A 7,134-nucleotide genomic window follows, 5' to 3' on the forward strand; every position below is an offset into this window, starting at 1 on the left:
CAGGTTGACTCAGGGGCCAGCGATTTGACCGGACAGCAAGAGACGGAGGGATATTGACAAACGGCCCAGAGAGGTAGCTGGGGCTATGCTGCGCTCTGCTCCCATGGAAAAAACAAATGCAAAGACCTTTTTCTTCACCCTTCTTCCTCTTCCGGCAGTTCAAACTGATGGGTACAGAGCTGACCTCCAACCCAATCCTGTCCTCACTCGTTTAATGAGAGACCCCACACACTGCCATGGAGCCAACACTTGAGCCAGGGTCCCCCAAGTGGTGCACATTCAGCCAAGTCCCCGCCCAGCTCTGGGCTGGGGTTTCCTTATCTGCAAATCGGGAGGGAACACCCGTCCCTCCCCAGGTCACCGAGAATTAATTAAGGCTTCCTACTGGCTTCCAGAGCAGGCGATGAAAGATTCCAGGGCAGAGTTATTAAAATGATATTTACACTGTACCATGCAAAGCTCCAAATTATGACACACATCCATTCACGCACACAACTGTGGCTGTGGACACACAAAATGCTGGAGTGCACTGCATCCGTCCCAGAAGCAAGGTTCCTGGGAAGAGTCACTTCAAGAACAATCACACCTTCCTTCGAGCCTGAGGGACTTAGTCACACACACTCTCCAAACTGTCAGGAGCCCCACAGACTGGTTTCTTCTTTCAGAGCCCAGGAAACTGCAGACCAGAGACGGGAAGGGGTTGGCCTGGGACCACACAGCACGAGATGGCTCTGTTCTCTCATAGGTCCCTGGGAAAGTGAGTCTATCATGATCTCACTTCCAAAAGCAGGAGAGTGAGGACAAGCCTCCCAGGAGAGGCCTGGGGCAGTCAGCTGGGGATCTGCCCTCAAAGCCACTTTTGCCGAGAAGAGGGTCACCAGCAAAAGTGGTGGGCTTTGCTTGGCTTGCATGGTGTTTTTCGTTATTTCTTTTGTTCTGCTAACTGATTCCCAGTGTTTTAAGATGGGAAGATTTCATATGACAGGTCTGTATTCCCTACTTCTCTCGAAGCACTGGGAGAACTGCCACTCTGGGCCCAAACGCACCCTGGGCCCTGACCATACTCAGCAGGCCTGGGCGGCAGCCACCCACATTTATCAAAGCCCAAGGGCCCCCACTTGTTTTACCCATTTTTATGACTCCCTCATCTCCTGGAGGTCTCCAAATGTGACCTGTCCTAGAGGCCAGCCACCAGGCTCGGCTACCAATGCCCTTCCCTTCGCCATCTGTTTCCATCCCAGTCTCACCGACCCTGAATCCTGCTTCCAGTGTCCAGGGAAGCCGGCCCTCCCTGTGCCTGCAGGTTCTCCTACATGAGACAAGGTGCCAGGCCTAGGGTCCCAGGCAGAGGGCCCCCCAGCACTACTGAGCAGGGTGGATACACCACCGTGTCCTCTGTCTTCACCACCCCAACCTTCCAACCTGGCCCTGCTTCCCGGCCCTCCCTCTCCAGGAAGGGACTGATACTCCTCCAGCATCTACTAAGTACCTGGCACTGGGAAAGGTGTTATCTCATGTAATCCTCTCAACAACAGATGAAATCCTACTCTGTCCTTTCCCCAGGTTCAGAGAGGAATCTGAGGCTCCTCACCTTTGCCTCAGGTACACATTAACAGTCAGATGTCCCAGCTTCCCCTCCCAATCTTGTCACATGTCCCCTCCCATTCCAGAACTTGTAACTGACCCCCCTCTGCACCACTATTGAAGATCCTGGTCAACCAGTCTTGAGACCCACTCTTCCCCTGAAGGCCTGCGCCCGGCCTCTCCACACACACACACACACCCCATCCCATCGCCCCCCAGTCTCTGCCTTAGAAGAATGCTCCCCACACCCCCTCCCTGATTAGCTGTTCTGTGGACCCAAGTTCTCCTCCTCCCTACTCCGCTCTGAGACCACCCATGGGTCCTTCTGAAGCACTTTGCAGCTCAACTCTCAGGAGAAACTGAGGGGACACAAAACCTAGCCAAGGAGGGGAGGCAGTTCCAAAGGGAAAGAAAACTTACAACAGAGTTCTAGCAGCCTCTGGGCCTGACTTCTCTCTCCAGACTGGATTCTCAATGACTCCTCCTGGGACTAAACTCTCAACTCTAAAGCCCAAGGGTGTGTCTGGCTGGAGTTCCCCTAGCCCCCCTCTGTACATCTCCACCCACCCAGAAGATGCAGTTGGGCCTGGGACAGGTGTCAGTGAAGAGCTGATCACTGGGTCCCACCCTGGGTTTTAGCTGCTCTGCACTGGTCAGGGGAGCCGTTCCAGACAGTTTGTTCCTATTTCCCCGGCACCCCAGAGCACGGGACTGGGGACCTTGCGGTGCCCAGTGATGGCGAGAAAGATTTCAGCACCACCCCCAAGGGACCTGCAACCTGAGTCTTGGGGGTGGGGTGTGGGGAGGAGGAGGTCACCATGGATTTACCAGGCAGCAGGGGAGGGTCCCCAAAATGACCCTACACAATCTGTGCCCTGAGGCTGACCTCAGACCTGGCTCTCCCGCTGCCTGGGGCACTTTTCCCTCAGCTGTGCACCTCACCACCCTCAGGTCAGGACTCTCGAGCCCCTTTCACAGGGAGGCCTTCCAATCCTGATTTAAGATCTGCCTCTCCTTCTCTGCTTCATTTTTTTTCCTGGCACTTAACCACTACCTAACTTATTCTGTATAGTACTTATTTGACTTTTGTTTTTCTTGGTCTGCTTCCCCCACTGGAATATCAGTTGCATGAAAGCAGGGAGTTACAGATCTTTGGGGGCATCACTGCGTCACCAGTATCAAGACTGGTGTCTGGCGCACTGGAGGGATTTAACAAATATTTGCTGAATGAGTGAATGGTTGGATGGTAAAGGGACAGCCTCCACTCTCTCTGAGGACACATGAAGAGCTATCACTTATTGAGCACCTACTGTGTGCCAGGCCCTCTCTGAGACCCGATACCTGCATTCGGTCCTCACATCTATCCTCAGCAGAGATAGTGGCCTGGCAGAGCCCACTCTCTTAACCACCTCGCCCAGGCTGGTGGAGAACACAGCTCCGGGACAGGGCCCTGGCTCCCTCCATCAGACCCCTGAGCTCCTTTACTAGAGAAGCAACTCTGGGCCCCAGTTGAGAGCCACAGGGCTAGTGGGGGTCATTTATGCCAACTCCATCATTTCACAGGCAGAGACTCAGGGAGCCTTGCTCAGGGTCACAGAGGGAATCCAAGACAGCAGCCCACCGTGGTTAAGAAGCGGCCTTCAGATGCTGACTCTGCCACCTTTTAACTATGGGACCCTAGGAAGCTCCTTAAACTCTCTGAGTCTCATTTGTAAAATGGAGCTAACGCAGATGATCACGCGCAGAAACACCCTGGTCCAGAGAAGCCCCGAGTACGAGGAAGATGTTGATCCTGTTACTGCTGTAAGGAGCGGACAGGGAGCGAATGCAGCTGCCTGTCTCGGATTCCCTCTAGCGGTGCAGGCTACATCTCCAGCTTCTTTCCTCGCCTCACCTCCCCCTGGAGGGTCCGCCACCAGCCCCTTCGAGGTGGGCGTGGGTTGGAGGTATGCAGTCCTAGCTGGGCCCAGTGAGCCACTGGCCTTGCCCACTCTCTGTCTGTACCTGTGGTCTTGGTTCTAGGAAGCCCCTGCGAGAAGTTTCTCTGGGGTCTTCCTACTTGGGTCTCTCCCAAGACCCTCAAGGGTCAGTGGCCCACACAGGCTCTGCTCTAAGAGGTCCTCCTCAGGCATGCCAGCCTGAAAATGCTGCCTTGCTCCATTCACCTGGGCTCCTTGCCCCCAGAGCCTTCCAGGGTGCCCTCCCCCAACCTTTGGCTGCTTCCACGGCAGTGTCCTGACACCTCGGCCTGCCCTCTCCAGTCTCCACTGCTTTTCGACGCTTCTCCTGGGTGACCTCACCACATTGTCGTGACTAGTCAGGTCATTCCCGGCAGTGATTCCTCCCTCCTCTGCCATCTTCAGCTGAGAGGCAGCAGGGCGGGCTAGCAACAGGCCTGGACCAGGGCCCAGGAGGCCCGGGTTCGAGTGCCAGCTCAGCCACTGAGTTTCAGGGGGACCTTGGAGAATTCACAGCCCCCAGGAGGCTGGACAAGAGACTTCTAAGGCTCTTTCTTCAGTCTCCCTGTCTGTAAACTTAAGGCTGCACCAGATGGGGAGCGGCCTACACGCTCCACATCCGGCACTCTGCGGAGAGAGCTCCTGAGGTCCCACACATCTGGGCTCAGTGGAGAGGGTTCTCTTCCCACCATCACCCCCATATTCAAAACACATGCACTTCCCGTCAGCTCTGTCTCCCAACTACATGCTGAACCCAGCTGGATTACTTGGATACCACACTGGTCTGTTAATGGTGAGATCATGTCCCTCTGCTACTGAAAATACACTAATGGCCCCTTCTGTCGGCGTGAAATCCATGCTCTCTTCCAGGTCTGCTATGATCTGGCCCCAAACTGCCTTTCAGATCTCACCTTGAACCTTTCTCCCCTTGGTCTTTCATTTTGTCACATCTCAGGGCCTTTGCACTGACCATTCCTTCTGCCTAGAATGATCTCCCCAGGTCGTCAATGGCTGCCTCCATCTCATGATTCAAACGGCAACTCAGATGTTACCTCCTCACAGGGGTCTTCCTTGACCACACAATCTGAAGTGGTCCCCCTTGTCTTCCGTCCCTCTTTGCTGGATCACCCTGACTTATTGTCTTTATGGAACTTACTAGAGGCTGAAAACGTTAGCTTGTTTATTTTTAATGCCCGTGAACATAAGCTCCGAGAGAAAGAAGCCCTCCTATAGCTGCTCCGTGGGTGCTCAGCTGGTAATGGGTGCCCCATAAATACTTGTGCAATGAGCGAACTCTGCCACGAACTCTGCCACGGGTATGTGGTCCCTGGGGTGGAGGCAGGGCCTGGCACTTCCCATCCCCGGGTCAGATGTTGCCTGACAGCCTTCCCTCAGGGACAGGCCTGTGGTTTCTCCCCACCCCCTCCCAGCCTTCTTGGCCTTCTTGTGGTGGGCTGTTGGCCCGCCCCCTCAGTTGCACACAGCCTCTCTCAGCAATCCCTGGGCTGCTGTCTTCTTAAGGGAAATCAGCTCCCAGTGGAGTTAGGAATGCCTGCCACGTGTCCAAAGGCACAGTGAACACTAACAATAACCCAGCATCACCGAAGGATCACATCAGCCTGCCTCCAGCCCACCCCCCCACCCCCAATGCCTCCATCCACCTCCTTCCTTCACCTCAGCCTGTCACCTGGCTGCCCCTCTGGGCTCACCTGACCTCTCTGCCCGGCACAATCTCCCTCATTCGCACTGCTGTCGATTCTCTCCAAAACTTGCTCCTTCCATCCTTTGGGAATCCAAGGAATCCCATCCCCGGGACACACAACCACTCATTAGCCGGGCTGCGGGAACTACGATGATTGCCACGGCTAATAATCCCAATTCCCACAACAACGCTTCTCAACTCAGCATAGTTGCTGCGACTCATCGTCTCCTCAGCATGTCACATGTCTGTCCACAAACATTTCCTGATGCCAACTCCTTGCAGGGCCTGAGAGAGCCACACTGGACCCTGTTCGCCGAGAGGTGACAATCTGCCTGGGGAGGCTGGGTATACCCAGGAAAAAGACGGACTAACAGTGCCGGAGAGGGACTTCCCTGGCGGTCCGGTGGTTAAGACTTCACGCTTCCACTGCAGGGGGCATGTGTTCGATCCCTGGTTGGGGAACTAAGATCCTGCATGCTGCGTGGGGAAAAAAAAAAAACCAATGCTGGAGAGAACATGCCAGCAGTGAGTGCAGGAGGACAGATCCACGGGACCTGGGATCAGCGGAGGCACCAAAGTGTGGTGAACTGCCCCCTCACCCTCCACTGGGGCATTCTATAAGATACATGACCTGGGTTTTCTGAACTTCATGTGAAATGCTACACAAATAGAGCATCCAGACAAGTCCCTGAGCCCCCTTCTGACCAGACTGCCCCCAAGCCCCTTCAGTGATTCAGGAGTTGCCGTGGGGGAGGGTGGGGGAGGGGGGATTTGAAGATGGGTGGGATTTGGAGGGTGGAGTGGAAACAGAGGATAAGGAAGAACAGTCCAAGTGAATGTTCTATGGAGGGAACCTCAGATATTTGGGGGCGGGAGCCACTGTGGGGAGACCAGTCCAATGGCACCGGGGATCCCTCTTCCTCTGGGGAGAAGGTTGAAAAGGAAGGTGGAAGTTGGCAGGGTCTCCAATTCCAAACAGCTAAACATGGGATTTATCCACTCGTTTTGCTCAGAGCAGCTTCGAGTTTTACGCACAGATGAGAAGAAGAGGGAGAAGTTGAACTAGCTTATTGGACAGACAGTGTGCCACGCGCTGCACTAGACACTTAGGATTGAATCTTGTTTAATTCTACAACAATCCCGTGCGTTGGAGATCGCCCCACCTGTTTCACAGATAGAAGCCCGAGGCTGAGAGAGTTGAGGAGAATCAATGTTCATAAAGGTTATGAAAGACTCCATTTACCCTCCCAGACCCACCCTGGAGCTTCACCCTGCCTCAGGGACTGTGCCCCAATCTGCCGTTGCCTCCCTCGGTGCATGCCAACCCAGACCTGCCTGTGTATCTGAGGCCTCCACTGAATGAGTCTGCTCACCTGCTCTGGAAACATCCAGGGATTCTCTTGTCCACTAAGGTAGCTATCTCCAAAGCAGATGCCTGTAGAACCCCAGAAAGTTCATGCAGGGATCCACTGGGGTGCGGGAAGGAAAGAAGTCAGAATTTGTATTCTTAGTTCATCTTAGTCTTCCGAATATTCTATTTTAATGTTTGTTTGTTTGTTTGGCTGTGCAGCACGGCATGCAGGATCTTAGTTCCCTGACCAGGGATCGAACACGTGCCCCCTGCAGTGGAAGCGTGGAGTCTTAACCACTGGACCGCCAGGGAAGTCCCTAATGTTTGTGCTATAATACACACATTAGCACAGAGAATATATATATATATATATATATATACCTAAGTTGTAACATACATACATTTAAAAACAAAAGTCATGTTCAAAAGTATTTGTACAGACTGGGTGTGCAGCCAAAGTTTGCATTAGTGTTTAGGACCCCTGCAATGAGTTCTCACTTGAGAGGCATTGGTGGTAGAGACCCTGCTTCAACCAGCTG

This window comes from Grampus griseus, assembly GCF_964374135.1.
Source record: "Grampus griseus genome assembly, chromosome: 11".
NCBI lineage: Eukaryota > Metazoa > Chordata > Mammalia > Artiodactyla > Delphinidae > Grampus > Grampus griseus.